The 23,427-nt window shown below is 46.1% G+C and overlaps 1 long non-coding RNA gene across 1 annotated transcript; it reads right to left on the bottom strand.

Moving 5' to 3' along the window:
• Positions 1-1,157: 1,157 nt before the first annotated feature.
• Positions 1,158-22,845, bottom strand: LOC123757825 (uncharacterized). Its single transcript, XR_006772816.2, has 3 exons — positions 22,663-22,845; positions 4,467-9,740; positions 1,158-1,992 (listed from the first exon to the last, which is right to left on the bottom strand). It is a non-coding gene; the product is annotated as an uncharacterized lncRNA (long non-coding RNA).
• Between the last annotated feature and the right edge of the window lie 582 nt (positions 22,846-23,427).

Raw genomic sequence — 23,427 nt, 5'->3', positions numbered from 1 at the left:
TTAGTACATGCGTGGACCTTGAGTACACGCATGTACCTTTAGTACATGCGTGGACCTTGAGTACACGCATATACCTTTAGTACATGCCTGGACCTTTGCTGCATGCTTACACCTCTGGTGCAAGACACAGACCACTCGAGTGTAGAGGCTCTCGTACAGGGGTAGGCGTTGGAACTCTTGCCCTTTGTGGTTTACAATTTCGTGTCTCAGAATGTTCGTTTTAAAGCAGTTTCAAGTTTCAATGGACATCGGGAAAAAAAACAATGTGTTCATTTGTCCGACGTAATGTGAGCCAAATTCTTTGTGCGAATGTAGACAAAGTGTGGGGCCGTGAACGTGAGTAGTTTACCTCTGAGAGTACTGCTCACTCTGTAAATATGTAACTTTTGCCTGACCAGAAACGTATAAACCCAAGTTTCCCACCTAATCTATCGAGGCCGATGGCATATGAAGGTCAGGACACTTGTGAACTTCATATGCTAATAGTACATTTCACTGGACCTGTGACAGCACGGCTGTTGTTCTTGTTGATGTAAGGTGGTCGACGACCCAGGGGGAGGAAGTGACACTTGTTGATGTAAGGTGGTCGACGACCCGGGGGAAGGGAGGTGACACTTGTTGATGTAAGGTGGTCGACGACCCGGGGGGAGGGAGGTGACACTTGTTGATGTAAGGTGGTCGACGACCCGGGGGAAGGGAGGTGACACTTGTTGATGTAAGGTTGGTCGACGACCCGGGGGGGGGGAGGTGACACTTGTTGATGTAAGATGGTCGACGACCCGGGGGGGGGGGAGGAAGTGACACTTGTTGATGTAAGATGGTCGACGACCCGGGGGAAGGGAGGTGACACTTGTTGATGTAAGGTGGTCGACGACCCGGGGGGAGGAAGTGACACTTGTTGATGTAAGGTGGTCGACGACCCGGGGGAAGGGAGGTGACACTTGTTGATGTAAGGTGGTCGACGACCCGGGGGGAGGGAGGTGACACTTGTTGATGTAAGGTGGTCGACGACCCGGGGGAAGGGAGGTGACACTTGTTGATGTAAGGTGGTCGACGACCCGGGGGAAGGGAGGTGACACTTGTTGATGTAAGGTGGTCGACGACCCGGGGGGGGGGAGGAAGTGACACTTGTTGATGTAAGATGGTCGACGACCCGGGGGGGGGGGGAGGAAGTGACACTTGTTGATGTAAGATGGTCGACGACCCGGGGGGGGGGAGGAAGTAACACTGAAGAACAACACACGCGTCACGTGGTAATGACCGTCAGCTGAGCAGCGTAAACAGGCAGCAAAATTTGGGCAAATGCTCATTGTCTCTGGGATGTTTACATTTTACGGAGCTCCATCAAACACTTGTCAGTATATGTTCCCGTCCTTAACCTTATGCAGATTCACTCGAATAGATTAACGAACGTAGCAAAGCAACACGCTCGGTTAATTGATATTCAGAAATGATTAAAAGGTGCATAATAAATGAATTATGTGCCTCTGCAACCCTTTCCAGTACCGCCCACGGGATGGGTATGGGGTGCATAATAAATGAACTAAACTAAACTAACACACTAGACCACAGAACAAGTGTCCAGGGAACCCTCTTGAGTGTTGCATATTCCGGTGATGATCCCTTTTGGTGCTTAATTGGTGCTATGTAGATTAAAGTTAACTTAATGGCTGGTGAGTAAGGTAGTGTCGCTGCGTAAACAAGTCTCCAGAGGCTTGATAGACCCCAACAGTACCAAATTAGAATCAAAACACTCCGGGGTAAATATCAGAATTAATAAAAGCGTAGGGATCCGGGAGGAAGTGGTTGCCAGCTAGGCCAGGAGGCTTAGTACGGCCTCCTCGCTTCCTATTACCGCCGCCCAGCAAATTGAAGAGTCCGTTGTGCCTGCCAGACTTGCCGATGTGCGCGAGGCTGGCTGTAGCCAGGCACACCACCACCACCACCACCATCATCTTCACCACCTTCATCTTTGCTCCACTTGTTGAGTATCTGTGCAAAATGTTGTGTGATTAGATTTCAAGGATTTCATGGCACTTCTTAAAAGTGAATAATCTGGGATCCTCTCTCGTTACGGCCCCTCGTTCATATCGTATCGGCCCTCGTTCGTTCAATCGTTGGCTGCTCAGAATTATTGTATAAATTATTATCTCTGCTTAATAAGTCCACCCATCCTCCAGATATGAGAGGACCTGTGGCTACCATGGATGGAATTCACAAAATATGGACTGTTGCACTAAACAATTATTTTGTACTAATGCAATTCTGAAGGCTATAGCAAAAAAATAGGGAGTGGAGTAACTGAACCTAACCTGTCCTAGGCCTAAATAAGCAATCCTTGACCTAACACACGTAGTCTTAGGCCTTCTTTACATATATATGTACAATACTAGGGCTAGAAAAGTTAATTTCGATTGTTGTCTCCCTTTTCGGGCCCTGTACAAAATCGCAAGTACTAAAGTTTTCCTGGATGCAGCATACCAAATTTTGTACGTCCATTCAGAGTAACCATAGATACAACATTCACACAAACAATAGGTACAATATTCACAGTAATCATAGGTGCAACATTCACACTAACAATAGGTACAATATTCACAGTAACCATAGGTACAACAATCACACTAACAATAGGTACAATATTCACAGTAACCATAGGTCCAACATTCACAGTAACCATAGGTCCAACATTCACAGTAACCATGGGTACAAAACTCAAACCTTGCCACGCCACTGTGAGGCGTCTCCCAGCATCAAGCCTTGTGCAGGCGTCGAAATAAGACAATTAGACAACCTACCCCATGCTACCCGCTATCCTATGTTAACTAGACTAACATTGGAATGTAAAATATAGAATATAATTAATAATTGTGTACTGTATGGGTTTGTGAGCCCCCCTGAGGGACCTTATATAGATGAGAGTAGAAATAGCCTAAGCCACTCTATCCTTTTTGAGATGTAGTTTCTTTTCTCAATAAACTTACTTGAACTAGACCCACTGGTCTTGACCAGGCTTGTTTACCTCTTTTTAATTGTACAGTAGCTTTAGTGATATTTGACAAGATCTAACTAACGAGGTGTGTTAGGCTCGGTGACAGCCAGCCAGGAAGCAAATCTAAAACTGAGAGACGAAGGTACGATGTTGGGAATAGTGTCTGTTTGTTTCGTTATAGCTAAGGTGGGACGCGTTAATTTCGTTATAACGTGAATTTCATGATAACTGAAGTGGGACGTGTTAGTTGCATTATACCTAAGATAGGACGTGTTAGTTTCATGGTTTCGTTATAACTAAGGTGGGACGTGCTGCTTTCGTTATAACTAAGGTGGGACGTGCTGCTTTCGTTATAACTAAGGTGGGACGTGCTGCTTTCGTTATAACTAAGGTGGGACGTGCTGCTTTCGTTATAACTAAGGTGGGACGTGCTGCTTTCGTTATAACTAAGGTGGGACGTGCTGCTTTCGTTATAACTAAGGTGGGACGTGCTGCTTTCGTTATAATTAAAGTGGGACGTGTTTCCTGTAGTTCTCTTTCCTGTAATAAAAGAGTTGCGCATCTGGCAACTTTGCAAGTGACATCACTTAGTTACGCGTCACTTTCCGGAGCAAATGATTAGATTAGGTTGTTATGTTATCCTGTACTCAGATAGCGTAACCCATCCACCAAAATTCTGGAAACTCTAAGTACTATGAATAGATCATTCAAAATATGGACTGTTAGACTCCCCAAAATCATGTTCACATTTTGTACTATTGAAATTATAACCATAAACCTAACCTAACCTAGGATTTTTAAGGAGCAGTCGTAAGACTAACATACGCAGCCTCATTCCTAATTTAGTACATGTGCTATACTAGGTCGAGGCAATTAGGTTTTGTTTTTTACCTATTTCTCGGGCACTATACAAAATTAATTGTACAAAAGAAGTGGATGACGGGTTGAGAAGCGCACTTCGGTATGCGGCTGTAGCCTCATAGTGGATGTTTAGATTTAAAGAGCGCAGCTCTTATGGGATTATAAATAACTCAAATGCCTATGGGACTATTCAAATAGCACAGTGTCATATGGGACTGTATCCTTTAGCGGTAGCACCCTATGGGACTATATCTAATTAGCGCAGCTCCTTATGGGAGTTTAAATTGCTCTTCGCCCTGAGCCTATGGGCATGTTCACAAAGAAATCACAATGGAGTGATATATCAATGAAAATAATTTTGATACAATGGAGTGACTCGAACTCGCGTTCTGGCGAATCCCAGACACCTGCCCCAATGGGTCTGTACTTAAACAGCGCAGTATCATACATCTCTATCCGTGAGAGTAGTATCAAACCACATTAAAAAATTATCTTGAGTTACGATCATTTACAAGTATGGTGAATTGCCCCCAAAAAAACAGCACAACGATGTCTTAACTACAGCTGACATGGCACTAGGTACGATGCCAACCGCGGTGTTGTGAATACTTACTCTCGTTACGATACGTTGCAAGCAGTAGGTACGACGACCGGCTCTTCTCCCTCCCTAGCGATGTGAGCTGCTGCTGCTGCAGGGGTGACAGAGTGGGGATGTGTTGTCGGGCCAGCGGAGGGGGGATGTGCTGACTATGACGGTCTGACCTGCTCCTTTGGTGGTACATCGTAGCTGCTGCCATCTGTCACCATAGGAAGCCCTGCCACGGTATGGCAACACCTCACCATACTACAACAGGGTTTCGGTGTCATGTAGCTCGCCATGCTATTGTGTTCATCGCTAGTGGAGTCATTTTCTACCGCGAGCACAATCATGTTCACTGTAAGAACAGCTGTGTTTATTGCAATCACAGGCGTGTTCACTGTAAACACAGCCATGTTCACTGCATCATAGCCATGTTCACTGCAATCATAGCCGTGTTCACTGAAATCATAGCCATGTTCACTGCAAGCGTAGCATTTGTTTACTGCAAGGACAACTATGTTCCCTGTAAACACAACCATGTTCATTATATACACAGCTGTGTTCACTGTAAATACAACCATGTTCATTATATACACAGCTGTGTTCGCTGTAAACACAACCATGTTCATTATATACACAGCTGTGTTCGCTGTAAACACAACCATGTTCATTATATACACAGCTATGTTCGCTGTAAACACAACCATGTTCATTATATACACAGCTGTGTTCACTGTAAACACAACCATGTTCATTATATACACAGCTGTGTTCGCTGTAAACACAACCATGTTCATTATATACACAGCTGTGTTCACTGTAAACACAACCATGTTCATTATATACACAGCTGTGTTCACTGTAACCACAGCTAATCGGAATTGATCCTTGGACACATTGTAACTAACTGTTGCTGGTTTCGGGAATTAGTGCCCCTCGCGGCCCTGTCTCTGACCAGGCCTCCTGGTTGACGGTATGGCCACATCACCAAGCTGCGGTATGGTCAATACTGTTGACTATTGTCACGGTAGACAATACTGTCAGCTGTGACAGTATTGCCACATCTCAAACCACAACTCTTACCACATCCCAACATTCAGAAAGTACCTTAGACACCTAACCTTGAGGAATCGTAGACTATGCAACGACGTATGAAGTGTTTGAAACGTACCAGAATTTACTCGGGCAAGATATACTTGAGTAAATCAATTTAGGGCCAACGATATCAATGCTGCATCAACGTCCTTTTCCCGGTTTTGGGAGGTAATGGGCAAGCGACGATGATGTAACAGTAATTCAATGTTGATGGGCAAGCGACGTTGATGTAACAGTAATTCAATATTGATTAAACATTATCCATATTTTGGCCACTAGGGAGGGAGGAAATAAGGATGGGAAATGGAGGAATAGATGTATTGGTGGGAGAGAGAGAGAGGTGTACAGGACTAGGCCGGATCGCATCACGGTGTGTGCAGTACTCAGGTGACGTAAGAGGAATGTAAGGTGTGTAGGTATGAGTGGGTGTGTGACTGTGAGTGGTGGGGTGAGAGAATGTGCGTGACGAGGCCGAGTGGTGTACACAAAGGCTCTCACACCTGGCACAGCTAGGGTGTGGCGCCGCAACTCACAACTAAACCCAGCTGGTTCTGGGTCTACCACGGGAGACGTCTCTCCCAGCCTACTCAACACCAACCTCTGTTGATCACTACTGTTTCAACGTGAATGAGAGACGGTTCTAGGAGTCGTGATCAGTAGGGATCTTGAAGCCCCCTAAAAAATAAATGCATAAATATACGGAGTAAAGCAAATAGGATACTAGATTTATTTTTAGAAGGGTTAACAATAAAACATCTAATATTCTTATTCCTCTGTGTCTTGCTCTTCTAAGGCCCATTTGAGATTATGAAGTCGAGTTTTAGCTTCCGTGCTATAGAATTCCCTTGATTGGATACCGAGAACGATGACCACGTTGATCCATGGAATTTTAGAAACCTTCCTAATGAAGAGAACACAAATCCTAAATTGACATTCTCTACTGTAGATAGACGAAGAGTAAGGGGTAACACGATTGAAGTGTTCAGATGAAAGAAAAGGCATAAGGGGAAGTAAACAAAGGTTTTAAATATACAACACAAAATAGAATTCAAAGTAATGGATATAAATTGGATACACTTAGACTCGGGAAAGACCTGGGTAAATACTAGTTTGGAAACAGCGTTGTCGATTTATGGCACAAATTACCGGGCAAAGTAATAGACGTGGTATCGATGGATTGTTTCAAGCGTAAGTTAGACAACGCTATGCGTATTAGTGGCTTTAGGTATTATATGTACTAGCTCTTATCTATAAATCCATTATGTTTGTAACTCTTCGTCAATGTATGTACTTTTACCTGAATACAAATTTGAATTTGAATATGTGAATGAGATTGAGTGGCTATAAATAGGAGCTGCTTCATATGGGCCAATAGCCTTCCGCAGTTTCATTTATTATACTTCTTTTAGTTTTCTGTTACTAATCTTCTTGCATATGCTTAAAGCAAGATCAAAATAGGCAATAACGTATCCATTTTTTAAATTAATAAATGTTCAGTCTTTTAAATGAGAACAATTAGAATTAAACCGAACGTGGCTTTCCCCTTGTTCATATATAATAACTTTTATTTTCCGAGGGTTCATTTACTCTCGGGTTTTATCTGAGGGTTCATTTCCCATCCGGTGTTACCTGAGGGTTCATTTCCCATCGGGCCTTAAGTGACGTTCATTTCTATTCGGGACTTATCTGAGGGTCCATATCCCATCCGATCTTATCTGTGGGTTCAATTCCACTCGGGTCTTATCTCAGGATTAATTTCCCATCGGGTCTTATCTGAATGTCCCTCATTACATTCAGATATGCTGCTAAATACCAAATGTAAACCCTCAACGCTGAATGAATTTGAACAAATCCCCAGAATCTCTGATTCACCGGATTGGCCGCTTAGGTCAGGCCTGGGCGGAAGGGGCACAGTGAGTGAGCATGGCAACAGACGTGTCAATCAATATGCCAAATTCCAATGAATTTTATACAGCAGCCACGAAGAAATTGTGCTAAATTGCCCGAACCTATTCTAATCGAGGACCCACGCGTAGAAAATGGGACATCGCGTCAATTTTTGCGAAATTTGATTTGTGTTAATACATCATATTTTGACGTTGGGGGAATTTATTTTTTTCGTCAAAATACGATGTATTATGCGTGAGGACACGTGACCAGCCACCAGCTGTCCACGATATATTTCTATATTGTGTATTTTCGTTTTCAATAATTGGTCGTGGACTTTGGTAATGATATTTATTATCAAAGAACATAGGAAAAATTTGATTGCTTTTTTATCATTTAATACAAATAAAATGAGAAGCTAATTTTGCATTTTATAAAAATAAGGATATTCATATAAATAAACTATGCAAATATTCGTAAATATATACAAATACAAGATTTTACATAACAAAAATACAAATGATAAATATTCACATTTCCTCGCATGTTACTTAAATTTAACCTAAACATACAATACAAAATAATAGGAAACTGGGTGACTTAAAAGTTAATATCACAGGCATGATGTGAGCAGGGAAGCAAGAGTCGACAGTGGTCAGGTGGCGCCGAGGTGCCGCTGCTCTTACCAGCGGCGTCTGGTAATGATGTGTGGATAACATATAAAAATGTTTCAATGATAGTGAGTTTGCTCCGCCTCTGACAACTGATGAGGAGCGAAAGATGGCGCCTCCAATCCAGTGTTTGTTTACGTTATAACAATTAACTACTGGGGAATTACAGAATATTACACTGCATCGTAAATTTACTCGGCTAAATAAATCGTAATCATTTTAAGATAAATTATAGGTGCTGTGTAATTTATACTAGGCTTCTAATTTATACTAGGCTGCTAATTTATACTAGGCTGCTAATTTATACTAGGCTGCTAATTTATACTAGGCTGCTAATTTATACTAGGCTGCTAATTTATACTAGGCTGCTAATTTATACTAGGCTGCTAATTTATACTAAGCTGCTAATTTATACTAGGCTGTTCAATTATTTTACGCTGCTAATTTATTCTAGGCTACTACTCCTCAGGATTGGTGATACACCAACGGTATTGGCATCTGCAGCATATGATCTGACTGCAGCTCCAGCGCCACTGTTCACTGGGGTTTAGTGGTACGAACTGCGAGAAGCATATAAGGGCAAGGGTCATTTGAATGCCTCTTGACTAGACTAAAGTCCGTGTATATGTCACCAGTCGCGAGACAATACGTGCATTTTGCTCTTGACTCTGCAACACTTCCTTCCTGTTTGTGTGTAATGGCAGCGGCCAGCTGCCATTAATGGCAGCATGCCAGCTGGTAGCCTCGTCACTGTCAGGTTGATGATGCAATGTTGAGCTATCTGGCTCCCGCTCTCAGGTTGATGATGTAACGTTCAACTATCTGGCTCCCAGGGTGAGGTGGTGATAAGGGTGATGCTCAATGTTGAGCTGTTAGACATGCTCAACTATGTGGCACTCATGCCCATCAATATCACTAGCTATGATGAACCATCTGACATTCATACTCGTCAGGATGGCTAAATATGTTGAGCCGTCTAGCACTCAAACTAGCCAGGATCACTAGGCATGCTGATGCCATGTGGCGCACACTTTGACCCACAAGGATGACGAAGGGTGTTAAGCCGTCCGGCCCTTACTAACACTCACAAGGATGGGGAGGATTGTAATGATATCATTCTGGAATGATTAAGACTGATCAAGATGAAGTACATAGAAGTTCTGATGTCTGCAGGTCAAATGTCACGTTGTTGCTCATTTTTCTAATGCCTCATTGGAGGCATTTCAGGAGGGCGTCGAGAACTGTCGCAGCGTCCAGGAGGACTTCCAGCAACGTCACGGGCATCCTGAATGACTTCCAAGACTGCCACCGGCGTCCAAGAAGATGTTCAAGACTGCCTCAACATCTAGGAGGACTTCTAGAACTGCTTCAGCGTCCAGATTGGCCTCCAGGACTGCCTCAATGTCCAGGAAGACTTCCAGGACTGTCTCAACGTCCGATTCCAGTGATGAAGTTGGGGTAGACAGGGAAGGCTCTAGAGAACTCTGGTCTGACGAAGGCGTAGGGGTCCGGGTACTCGCGGGTGCCAACACCGAATGGCCTGAAGCGTCCACGACCACGGCCGAACCCAATCAAAGGCGTAGCGTATACGACCAGGGCCAGGGAGACCAGCAGCAGCATCGCCACAGCATGGAGGAAGTACATCTTTAAGGTTCTGTAATAAAGAATAGTTAAGATCGTCATTATTATGAGGAAAGTATTAGATGCAGTTTTGCTTGCAACAAATGTTTATTAATCTATAGCTATAAAAAATTATGTTTGTGTATTTGGCTCTTTATCTTTTCGTGGTTGGAAGTCAGACGCTTGCGGTTAGCAGCATATCTCCTGTGCCAGGTGAGTACGGCGGGCTCACCATAGTCCGTGCTGCTTGGAACGTTTTGTTCCGAATAGCTGAATTTAAAACAACAACAATTGCGGGTAGCCTCATCAGACTCTGCAGGGTGACAGGGGATGGTCATAGGCGCGCCGGGGTCCATCCCGATGCGGCCCTCTCTGGCATTAAATGACACGACCCGTCCACCTCAGTAGTACATGGAACTTTGACCTATAATCCCTTAATACCAAAAACTAATGTACTAAAAATTAAAACGACTCGCAAAATCAGCCCAAAATAAGAGTGTGGGATGGGACGGGGGGGGGAAGGACTCAGCCACTCGGCCCGTCGGGGATTGAACGCCGACCTGCATGCAGCGAGACCGTCGCTCTACCGTCAACCCAAGTAGTATGAAGGCAAATGGTACCAATATCCAGTCTCGCTAATGCCAGACTCCATCCTTACTATCATTCATCCATCATATTATTTGCTATATGATTTAATGTTAGTTTACTTTATATAGATTATTACTGAGGGCAGTATGTAGTGAAGACAGTTTTAGCGATGAAGGAAAAGTGGAGAGTAGTGAAGGTGGTGAAGGGTGGGGAAGATGGTGATGGGCAGGGAAGGTGGTGAAGGGTAGGGAAGATGGTGAAGGGTAGGGAAGGTGGTAGAGAGAGAGAGAAGATAATGGAGGGTAGGAAATTGGTCAAGGGTAGGGAAGGCGGTGAAGGGTAGGGATGTCGGTGAAGGGTAAGGAAGATGGTGAAGGGTGGGGAAGGTGGTGAAGGGTAGGGAAGATGGTAGAGAGAGAGAAGATAATGGAGGGTAGGAAATTGGTCAAGGGCAGGGAAGGTGGTGAAGGGTAAGGAAGGTGGTGAAGGGTAGAGACGGTGGTGAAGGGTAAGGAAGACGGTGAAGGGTAGGGAAGACGGTGAAGGGTAGAGACGGTGGTGAAGGGTAGAGACGGTGGTGAAGGGTAGGGAAGACGGTGAAGGGTAGAGACGGTGGTGAAGGGTAAGGAAGACGGTGAAGGGTAGGGAAGACGGTGAAGGGTAGAGGACGGTGGTGAAGGGTAGAGACGGTGGTGAAGGGTAGGGAAGACGGTGAAGGGTAGAGACGGTGGTGAAGGGTAGGGAAGGCGGTGAAGGGTAGAGACGGTGGTGAAGGGTAGGGAAGACGGTGAAGGGTAGAGACGGTGGTGAAGGGTAGGGAAGACGGTGAAGGGTAGAGGACGGTGGTGAAGGGTAGGGAAGACGGTGAAGGGTAGAGACGGTGGTGAAGGGTAGGGAAGACGGTGAAGGGTAGAGACGGTGGTGAAGGGTAGGGAAGACGGTGAAGGGTAGAGACGGTGGTGAAGGGTAGGGAAGACGGTGAAGGGTAGAGACGGTGGTGAAGGGTAGGGAAGACGGTGAAGGGTAGAGACGGTGGTGAAGGGTAGGGAAGGCGGTGAAGGGTAGAGACGGTGGTGAAGGGTAGGGAAGACGGTGAAGGGTAGAGACGGTGGTGAAGGGTAGGGAAGACGGTGAAGGGTAGAGACGGTGGTGAAGGGTAGGGAAGACGGTGAAGGGTAGAGACGGTGGTGAAGGGTAGGGAAGACGGTGAAGGGTAGAGACGGTGGTGAAGGGTAGGGAAGACGGTGAAGGGTAGAGACGGTGGTGAAGGGTAGGGAAGACGGTGAAGGGTAGAGACGGTGGTGAAGGGTAGGGAAGACGGTGAAGGGTAGAGACGGTGGTGAAGGGTAGGGAAGACGGTGAAGGGTAGAGACGGTGGTGAAGGGTAGGGAAGACGGTGAAGGGTAGAGACGGTGGTGAAGGGTAGGGAAGACGGTGAAGGGTAGAGACGGTGGTGAAGGGTAGGGAAGACGGTGAAGGGTAGAGACGGTGGTGAAGGGTAGGGAAGACGGTGAAGGGTAGAGACGGTGGTGAAGGGTAGGGAAGACGGTGAAGGGTAGAGACGGTGGTGAAGGGTAGGGAAGACGGTGAAGGGTAGAGACGGTGGTGAAGGGTAGGGAAGACGGTGAAGGGTAGAGACGGTGGTGAAGGGTAGGGAAGACGGTGAAGGGTAGAGACGGTGGTGAAGGGTAGGGAAGACGGTGAAGGGTAGAGACGGTGGTGAAGGGTAGGGAAGACGGTGAAGGGTAGAGACGGTGGTGAAGGGTAGGGAAGACGGTGAAGGGTAGAGACGGTGGTGAAGGGTAGGGAAGACGGTGAAGGGTAGAGACGGTGGTGAAGGGTAGGGAAGACGGTGAAGGGTAGAGACGGTGGTGAAGGGTAGGGAAGACGGTGAAGGGTAGAGACGGTGGTGAAGGGTAGGGAAGACGGTGAAGGGTAGAGACGGTGGTGAAGGGTAGGGAAGACGGTGAAGGGTAGAGACGGTGGTGAAGGGTAGGGAAGACGGTGAAGGGTAGAGACGGTGGTGAAGGGTAGGGAAGACGGTGAAGGGTAGAGACGGTGGTGAAGGGTAGGGAAGACGGTGAAGGGTAGAGACGGTGGTGAAGGGTAGGGAAGACGGTGAAGGGTAGAGACGGTGGTGAAGGGTAGGGAAGACGGTGAAGGGTAGAGACGGTGGTGAAGGGTAGGGAAGACGGTGAAGGGTAGAGACGGTGGTGAAGGGTAGGGAAGACGGTGAAGGGTAGAGACGGTGGTGAAGGGTAGGGAAGACGGTGAAGGGTAGGGAAGACGGTGAAGGGTAGAGACGGTGGTGAAGGGTAGAGACGGTGGTGAAGGGTAGAGACGGTGGTGAAGGGTAGGGAAGACGGTGAAGGGTAGAGACGGTGGTGAAGGGTAGAGACGGTGGTGAAGGGTAGAGACGGTGGTGAAGGGTAGGGAAGACGGTGGTGAAGGGTAGAGACGGTGGTGAAGGGTAGGGAAGACGGTGAAGGGTAGAGACGGTGGTGAAGGGTAGAGACGGTGGTGAAGGGTAGAGACGGTGGTGAAGGGTAGGGAAGACGGTGGTGAAGGGTAGGGAAGACGGTGAAGGGTAGAGACGGTGGTGAAGGGTAGAGACGGTGGTGAAGGGTAGAGACGGTGGTGAAGGGTAGGGAAGACGGTGAAGGGTAGAGACGGTGGTGAAGGGTAGAGACGGTGGTGAAGGGTAGAGACGGTGGTGAAGGGTAGGGAAGACGGTGGTGAAGGGTAGAGACGGTGGTGAAGGGTAGAGACGGTGGTGAAGGGTAGGGAAGACGGTGGTGAAGGGTAGGGAAGACGGTGAAGGGTAGAGACGGTGGTGAAGGGTAGGGAAGACGGTGAAGGGTAGAGACGGTGGTGAAGGGTAGGGAAGACGGTGAAGGGTAGAGACGGTGGTGAAGGGTAGGGAAGACGGTGAAGGGTAGAGACGGTGGTGAAGGGTAGGGAAGACGGTGAAGGGTAGAGACGGTGGTGAAGGGTAGGGAAGACGGTGAAGGGTAGAGACGGTGGTGAAGGGTAGGGAAGACGGTGAAGGGTAGAGACGGTGGTGAAGGGTAGGGAAGACGGTGAAGGGTAGAGACGGTGGTGAAGGGTAGGGAAGACGGTGAAGGGTAGAGACGGTGGTGAAGGGTAGGGAAGACGGTGAAGGGTAGAGACGGTGGTGAAGGGTAGGGAAGACGGTGAAGGGTAGAGACGGTGGTGAAGGGTAGGGAAGACGGTGAAGGGTAGAGACGGTGGTGAAGGGTAGGGAAGACGGTGAAGGGTAGAGACGGTGGTGAAGGGTAGGGAAGACGGTGAAGGGTTGAGACGGTGGTGAAGGGTAGGGAAGACGGTGAAGGGTAGAGACGGTGGTGAAGGGTAGGGAAGACGGTGAAGGGTAGAGACGGTGGTGAAGGGTAGGGAAGACGGTGAAGGGTAGAGACGGTGGTGAAGGGTAGGGAAGACGGTGAAGGGTAGAGACGGTGGTGAAGGGTAGGGAAGACGGTGAAGGGTAGAGACGGTGGTGAAGGGTAGGGAAGACGGTGAAGGGTAGAGACGGTGGTGAAGGGTAGGGAAGACGGTGAAGGGTAGAGACGGTGGTGAAGGGTAGGGAAGACGGTGAAGGGTAGAGACGGTGGTGAAGGGTAGGGAAGACGGTGGTGAAGGGTAGGGAAGGTAATAATGATGATGGGTGTAGATGCGTCACACGGCGGTGCCCTGGACGTGAAGATTAGAAGACACTGTCTTCATCACTGACTGTCTTCAGTGATGAAGACAGTGATGATGGTTACAGTAATGTGGATGACCGTGTGCACTGTAGATCATTACAGTATTGAAAGCTGCGTGTAGTATAGAGGGTTACTGGGATGAATAGTGTGAACAGATGTGGCCTCCATCACCTAAGCAAAGCCTGGTACCTCCTCTATTAATACAGAAAGAAACAAATGTTTATTATGAATAATATGCTCAACCGATGTTAATTATTAATAATACAGCAACCACCATTTTAATTACTAAAACCTTTTTATGTTATTAATAATACAGTAAAACAAGTATAAAGCAAGTATCAAAGGGAGAAACAAATCAGCATCAAGTGAGAGAGAAATCAGCAGTCACAGCATCAAGGAACAGTGTGAACGAGTGCCAACAAGGAAGGTGCCACTTGTCACCTCGTTACCACCACCTCACAATGCTACAAGATTAATAGGCTAAACACAATCACCGGAAGCCCACCTAATTGTTCTCGTCGTATGCGTGGTGAATAAGGTTGAATTAATTTATATAGTACTGTATATTCAAATATATATATATATATATATATATATATATATATATATATATATATATATATATATATATTTATATATATATTATATATATACATATATTATATATATATATATAATATATATATATACAGTTTTTTGAAGGAACTGGGTTCTAGGCTCATTGAAACAACAAGGGACCCAAGAGCTGCAAGCTTTCTTTTCCAGCGCCTCAGTGTGGCGATACAGAGGGGAAATGCGCATTGCATCCAGGGTTCCTGCCCGCCATCTGAGGAGCTGGAGGAACTCGACAACCTATGATAACCATCTTTGTAACCCATATGTAACTCCTTTTTTGTAACAAAGTTCAAATAAAGTAAATATATATGTGTACATACAAAAGAATGGGGGTGGTAGGAGAAGATAATATTAGTGTTAAGTGAGAAACCACAAGGTCTCCTCTGAATACTTTTTATTTTCTTCTCCGAGGCTATGGGTCCCCACATTGGCACCAGAGGTGGTACCCTCACAAATTTATATATATATATATATATATATATATATATATATATATATATATATATATATATATATATATATATATATATATAACATGAAATCAGATCATGTGAAGGTGTTCAGCAAGGTGATCCTCTTGCTCCCCTTCTCTTCTGCTTAGTCTTAAAAGAAATCACAGAAAGCTTGTCCAGCGAGTTCAACATCTGGTTTTTGGATGATGGCACTATAGCTGGCACCGTAGACCACCTCTTGGCTGATATCAGGAAAATAAGGGAGCAAGAAGTAAGCCTGGGTCTTGTCCTGAACCCTTCCAAGTGTGAAGTAGTCTCCTTCAACCCAGACATCGTAGCTAGAATAAGGTCTGCCTTGCCTGGAGCCCATGTCATTAGGGCTGAGAACAGCACCCTCCTTGGAACCGCCCTTGGGTCTAACACCATTGAGGAGATCCTTGACAAGAAAATCACAGACCTTAGGAGGATGGAAGACAGAATAGGTGACATCGACGCCCACGATGCTTTTTATCTCCTCACCAAATGCCTATCCCTTCCGAGGGTAACCTACTTTCTGAGGTGCGCCCCATCTTACGACAATAGAAAGCTTGAAGAGTATAACCTCTTACTGAAGACCATGCTAGAAAAAGTTGTTAACCTCTCCCTCAACGAATGCCAGTGGAAACAAGCCACTCTTCCTGTCAGGCTCGGTGGCTTGGGTGTCCGCACCGCCACCCAAATTGCTGTCCCAGCCTTCCTGTCTTCCTCCTCAGCATCAGATGACCTGGTTAAGGAAATTCTACCTGACACCCTGAGTGATGTAGCGGGGATACAGGACCCCCACTACACCGAATGCAACACGAAATGGGGTGCCATGGCAGACCCAGCACTCAGACCAGCCATGCCGAAAGCCAAGAAACAATCCAGTTGGGACAGCCTCATTGTAGACAAAGCAGCCATAGCTTTGCTGGAGGCAGCAACAACCCCCAGTGATCGTGCACGCCTCACAGCTGTGAGGCGTGCACGATCACACGCCTCACAGCGTGTGATCGTGCGTCACACGCCTCACAGCGTGTGGAGGCACTTCCATGCAGAGGAGGTCCCCTGCATGGAAGTCCCCATGCAGGGGACTTCCTTTTGGCAGTCCCTATGTCTGCGACAGGCACACGTCTTGATCCGCAGGAGCTCCGTATTGCAGTCGGTCTCCGTCTTGCTGCCCCTATCCACACTGTTCATAGGTATATTTGCGGCGAGGCAGATGCTGACGAATAGGGATTGCATGGCCTGCACTGGAAAATCTGGTGGTTGGCACACTAGACACGACGAAGTCAATGACATCATTAAAAGAAGCCTTGCCTCTGCTCAGTGTCCAGCGGAGAGAGCCCCGCAACCTACTGAACCGTGACTCTGTTAGCTTTGCCGGCCGACCAGACGGAATCACACTGCGCCCGTGAAAGGGTGGCAGACAGTTGGCATGGGACTATACTTGTGTATCCACCCTGGCAACCACATACATCAACCTCTCTGCCGGCACAGCAGGAGCCGCGGCGACACACAGAGAAAGACACAAGTCAGCCAAGTACAGGCAATTAGATCATCGGTACAACTTCGTTCCAATAGGGTCTGAGACCCTAGGCCCATGGGGTGAGAGTGCAAGAAGGTTTCTTAAGGATCTTGGTTCCAAGCTCATTGACACTACAAGAGAACCTAGAGTGGCAAGTTTTCTCTTTCAGCGCCTCAGTGTCGCGATCCAGAGGGGGAATGCCCGCTGCATCCTCGGTTCCTTCCCGGCGTCGGAGGCAACCCGTTCTCGCACTTTATTACAGTCAATATTGACTTATTAAATACGTGCATATGTGACATACTAAACATACTAGTTTACCTTGAAAAGCTTCATAGAAAACACCGACCTTACCTAACCTTCTTAGTATGTTAAGATAAGCATCTTATTGCTTCGTAATTACAATTATTACTTAACCTATATCTATAATAGGTTAAGTAATAATTGTAATTACGAAGCAATAAGATGCTTATCTTAACATACTAAGAAGGTTAGGTAAGGTCGGTGTTTTCTATGAAGCTTTTCAAGATAAACTAGTATGTTTAGTATGTCACATATGCACGTATTTAATAAGTCAATATTGACTATACGAAAGTGTGAGAACGGGTTGTCGGAGGAGTTCGAGGAAATCTACAGCCTCTAGGAAGCGAACTTTTTCTTGTGTCCTCTCAATGTTAATTTTTTGTATAACTCAGATATGTAACTGTATAACCTTGCATAATAAAGTGTACACCATAAAAAAGGGGGGTGGTAGGAGAAGCGAACACTCATATGTATTCAGAGTTAAATGGCAAGTTTTTCTCTGAATGCTCTGTGTTCCCTTCTTTGAGGCAGTGGGGGTATATATATATATATATATATATATATATATATATATATATATATATATATATATATATATATATATATATATATATATATATATATATATATATATATATATATATATATATTTAAATGCCTAAAAGGGGTACCACCTCTGGTGCAAGTGTAGGGACCCATAGCCTCGGAGAAGAAAATAAAGAGTACTCAGAGAAGACCTTGTGGAGCCTCACCGAACACTTTGATATTTTCTTCTCCTACCAACCCTATTCTTTTTGTATGTGTGTATATATATCTAACTGTATTTTAACATTTCATTCCACAAAAAGGGTTACAACACTGATTATATGCAAGGTACAAGGCTACTTGTCACAGGTTGCAGAGCTCCTCCTCAGATGGCGGGCAGGAACCATGGATGCAGTGAGCATTTCCTCTCTGGATCGCCACATTAAGGCGCTGAAAGAGAAAACTGGTGGCTCTAGGGTATCTAGTTGTTTCAATTAGCTTGGACACCAGCTCCTTCAAAAAACTTGCAGCACTTTTCCCTGGCACCAAGTGTCTCTGAGGCAATGGGGACAAAACTGTAGTGGTGCTCAAGGTCTCTGTATTTACGTGACTTGGCTGCTTCCCGGAGATTGGCAGCTCCTCCTGCCTGTGCAGCACTGAAGTCAACATAGGTGTTGGCTAAAGTTGAAACTCAAGTGTAATCTCACACCAACTGATTAACTAGCACAACATATTATTTGACTCTTATATTTATCTTAAATGTCAGAAATAATTATTTCCCACTCAGGCGGCACAAATGTTACTATTGACCAGAAGATCTTGACTCGCTTGTTTCATGGCAGAGTTGTGCATTACCTGAATAATGAATTAGTCGCAGCATCTATAAAACTGGCATAACTTCTCCGCCCAAGAGTTTGGCAGTCACCTGGAAGTTCAGCTCCCACGGTCGACAGGATGTTTAGCTGGTAATATTGCTGCAGTCGTAAGTGACCAGTTCACAAGACCTCGAGTGGGACACATTTCTCATCAATAACTCATTCCTATTAGTTCACAGGGGCCACCAGAATGATAACATCTCTCACCAAGATATAACACATCATTTCTCAGGGCCAGCCTGAGAAGACAAGTTAGAAGTCAGCAAGTTAACTAAGCAAGACGAAGACAAGGTAGAAGACAAGCCTGGCGACACTTCTCACCCCTCAGCTAAGGTGTGTAATGTCCTGTTGATACACTTTGTGCTCAGGACACACCTCCCTCCCCCCCCTGGAGCAAGACACGTGGTCATAACTATTTTGGGAGGAGGACTTACATGAGCACCGTGGCCAGCAATAAGAGGATTCTCTGTGTACTTCCAAGAGAATTCAAAGTACTGCATGAATTCAAAATGCCCAACACGGTACTGCATGAGCCACGAGGATGTCAAACATTGTAAAATGTACATTTCTCACTAGTTGATTGACAGTTGAGAGGCGGGACCAAAGAGCTCACCCGTCCCCTCCACAAGCACAAGTAGTTGAATACAACTAGGTGAGTACAAGGGCAAGTAATGCCGAACTGCGGCTTGGATGACCCAACTGAAAATTACTCGAACACGAAAAAGAGTGAAAGTTCTGATATATGCAACAAGGACTGTGCCTGAGGTGAGGGGATTGAGCTAAGAGGAAAGACTGAGGCAGTGACTAAAATATTCTAAGGAAGATCAACAGAGAAAATAAACAATGCTCTAATTTATGAACAATAAAATTAGTGAGAATTAATGGAACTTAAACACACAAGCAAATCAGAGATGCATCAAGAACGCCATCGTGAAGTTGGTTCATATAATGTCATAAGTGAGGACGAAAACTACGTAAGAGAAATTGTTTTTATGGATTAAACACTCGAAAAGGTGTGTGTATGTGTGTGTGTGTGTACTCACCTATTTGTGCTTGCAGGATCGAGCATTGACTCTTGGATCCCGCCTTTCCAGCAATTGGTTGTTTACAGCAATGACTCCTGTCCCATTTCCCTATCGTACCTAGTTTTAAAAGTATGAATAGTATTTGCTTCCACAACCTGTTCCCCAAGCGCATTCCATTTTTCCACTATTCTCACGCTAAAAGAAAACTTCCTAACATCTCTGTGACTCATCTGAGTTTCCAGTTTCCACCCATGTGTGTGTGTGTGCACTTATCTAGTTGTGCTTGCGGGGGTTGAGCTCTGGCTCTTTGGTCCCGCCTCTCAATTGTCAATCAACAGGTGTACACGTTCCCGGACCTATTGGGCTCTATCATATCTATACTTGAAACTGTGTATGGAGTCTGCCTCCACCACATCACTTTCCAATGCATTCCATTTGTCTACTACTCTGACACTGAACAAATTCTTTCTAATATCTCTGTGGCTCATTTGGGTACTCAATTTCCACCTGTGTCCCCTAGTGCATGTTCTCCTGGGGTTAAATAGTCTGTCTTTATTTACCCTATCAATTTCTTTGAGAATCTTGTATGTGGTGATCATGTCCCCCCCTAACTCTTCTGTCTCCCAGTGACGTGAGGTTTAATTCCCGTAGTCTCTCCCCGTAGCTCATAACCCTCAGTTCGGGTACTAGTCTGGTGGCAAACCTTTGAACATTTTCCAGACACACTGTGTGTGTGTATATGTGTGTGTGTGTGTGTGTGTGTGTGTGAATTTACTATTTTTATCTGCAGAATCGAGCTATTAGTTCTTGGACCTCGCCTTTCTAACCAATTTAGTTTTCCTCTATTATGTCTACTACATATATTTCTCTTACACGCACACATCTCCCAAGAAACAGCCCGTAGCACCTGTCTAACTCCCAGGTACCTATTTACTTATTCGTTTGCCTTGTTCGGGTTTAATGTAGACACAGTAGTCGCTTCTGTATATATTTATTGACCGAGACAACAAGGTATATATCTGGCCAGCCGAGGTCCACCTACTCTGAGTCTGTGAGGATAACTGAGGCTGCTGGGAGCATGGCTGGTGCTCCTCTGTCTGGCATGACGTCAGAGGCCTACTTGCCTGTGATTGGTTACATTTCAACTGACATGGAATTTGAGTATAACATACTGCTAGCTGAACAGGCGCACTAGGGCGAAAGAAACTCTGCCCATTTGTTTCTGCCTCTGCCGGGGATAGAGCCCGGGCCCTTAGGACTACGAGCCAAGAGCACTGTCCACTCAGCCGCGAGGACCCCCCCCCCCCTAGACACACCCTAATGTGCGCGCCTCCCTGCGTAAGATAGATCCAACAAGACTTGTGTACTTAACCCATCTCAAGACATAATTGCACCTTATAAGGAAGACAATGATTGATGAGCTGTCAGTCCAACCCGTAGGCCGGACACGTCCAGGCGTGTGTCGGTGAGACCACCTCACTGGCTGCCCAGCCCGTCCGACCAGGATTTTCCAACGTCAAGAAACTGCCGTACTAACGTGCCCTTAGCCTAACCTACCAGAGGACCCAAAATAGAAAACGGGAGAGTGTATGTCAAATTTGCGGCCCGCTACCATTTTCTAGTACGACAATGTTTGGCCTTAGGAGGACTATACGTCAAAATGCGACGTTCTGTAAGGTGGACAGGTTGAGGCGCTAACATGTGTTTGGTGAGTATCACTTGTGTGTTTGGAGAGTAGCACCTGTGTGTTTAGAGAGTAGCACCTGTGTGTTTGGAGAGCAGCACCTGTGTGTTTGGAGAGCAGCACCTGTGTGTTTGGAGAGTAGCACCTGTGTGTTTGGAGAGTAGCACCTGTGTGTTTGGAGAGTATCACTTGTGTGTTTGGAGAGTATCACTTGTGTGTTTGGAGAGTATCACTTGTGTGTTTGGAGAGCAGCACCTGTGTGTTTGGAGAGTAGCACCTGTGTGTTTGGAGAGTAGCACCTGTGTGTTTGGAGAGTAGCACCTGTGTGTTTGGAGAGTAGCACCTGTGTGTTTGGAGAGTAGCACCTGTGTGTTTGGTGAGTATCACTTGTGTGTTTGGAGAGTAACACCTGTGTGTTTGGAGAGTAGCACCTGTGTGTTTGGAGAGTAGCACCTGTGTGTTTGGAGAGTATCACTTGTGTGTTTGGAGAGTAGCACCTGTGTGTTTGGAGAGTATCACTTGTGTGTTTGGAGAGCATCACTTGTGTGTTTGGAGAGTATCACTTGTGTGTTTGGAGAGTATCACTTGTGTGTTTGGAGAGTAGCACCTGTGTGTTTGGAGAGTAGCACCTGTGTGTTTGGAGAGTATCACTTGTGTGTTTGGAGAGTATCACTTGTGTGTTTGGAGAGTATCACTTGTGTGTTTGGAGAGTAGCACCTGTGTGTTTGGAGAGTAGCACCTGTGTGTTTGGAGAGTATCACTTGTGTGTTTGGAGAGTATCACTTGTGTGTTTGGAGAGTATCACCTGTGTGTTTGGAGAGTATCACTTGTGTGTTTGGAGAGTAGCACCTGTGTGTTTGGAGAGTATCACTTGTGTGTTTGGAGAGTATCACTTGTGTGTTTGGAGAGTAGCACCTGTGTGTTTGGAGAGTATCACTTGTGTGTTTGGAGAGTAGCACGTGTGTGTTTGGAGAGTATCACTTGTGTGTTTGGAGAGTAACACCTGTGTGTTTGGAGAGTATCACTTGTGTGTTTGGAGAGTATCACTTGTGTGTTTGGAGAGTATCGCTTGTGTGTTTGGAGAGTAACACCGGTGTGTTTGGAGAGTAGCACCTGTGTGTTTGGAGAGCAGCACCTGTATGTTTGGAGAGCAACACCTGTGTGTTTGGAGAGCATCACCTGTGTGTTTGGAGAGTAACACCTGTGTAATTCAAAGTTAAAAAGATTTCCATTCAATTAGCTTTATATTTTGAAAACGAAATATAATGTATAAAGCGTTTCACATTGCTCACCCGCGCCCTTGCACTGTCATTTACACACGCTTTTATTTATGTAATTGTTTCTATGATTATATGTACACCGAAACATATTCACTTTAAACGTCACCTGGCTGTACCGTCGACACATCTGAGGCAGCACGGCACAAGCTGCGAGTGTACAGCCGTTTCTAAATGCTCACTTTCGAGAAGCGAAAAGCACAATGCTTTAGTCAATACTGCAGTCACAAGCGACTTGAGAATGGTCCAGGACGGACCGAAACGTCGTCGTCCCTTCACCTTCTAGTGTGTGGTCTGGTCAACACAATGCTTTACGTAACACACAGGTACGAGAGGAGAGGTAACCTGACCTTGTGCGGGTTGGTTGCAACGTCACACCAATTGGTCCAAGATTGTTGGTAGGGTGAGCTATTGACACACTCGCCACTCCACAGCGTCTGTGTGGTTCGGCCCTCGCCTCCCTCGTTATATACTCCCCAAGTTCTCACCAGGAACCTTGAGCTGTGAACGTTTTCCGAGTGTGTGCTGCGGCGTGAGACGGCCACTATTAATAACTCGAACGGCGTCCGTCCGGTGGACACTAGGTTGAGAATCCGGATGGCATGTGTGACTCCCTGAGTCATGTTGCGGTGCTCAGCCAATGGCAGCTGAACACGTCACAGATCAGTGATCTGGCAGTCATTCAGGATATCGTGTAGTCCTTGACCTTAATTATTTAACCGAACTCAACTAGACCTAAACCATCACCAGCGGCTCTCAACGTCTCTCGCAGCGATCGCTCTTGCCGGAATATTTGGTGCTGGTCGCGGCGCCACTCGCGCCACATGACTCGCGCCGTGCGGCTCTTCCTGTTTAGGTGACTGGTGGACACTAACACGCGCAGTTAGTTACCTGGAAGTGCGCCGGAGCAGAGGCCCGCTGGAGCGCGCTGGCTGGCAATTGTCGCCGCGCATTATTATGCAGATGCGGCTGCACGATGTCTTAGCATCGCTCATGCGGAGCGTGTAAATGTCTAATCCTGAGATTTAAATAGCATTTGATCTTGATTAATAAGCCAGGACCTGGCTGTTTGATGTAAGATACGGGCCTGGCTGCTGAACGTAAGACCTGCTGGA

The sequence above is a fragment of the Procambarus clarkii genome, chromosome 40 (genome assembly GCF_040958095.1).
Source record: "Procambarus clarkii isolate CNS0578487 chromosome 40, FALCON_Pclarkii_2.0, whole genome shotgun sequence".
Lineage (NCBI taxonomy): Eukaryota > Metazoa > Arthropoda > Malacostraca > Decapoda > Cambaridae > Procambarus > Procambarus clarkii.
Note: the sequence above shows the minus strand (reverse complement) of the source record. Positions and strands in the feature narration are given on the sequence as shown.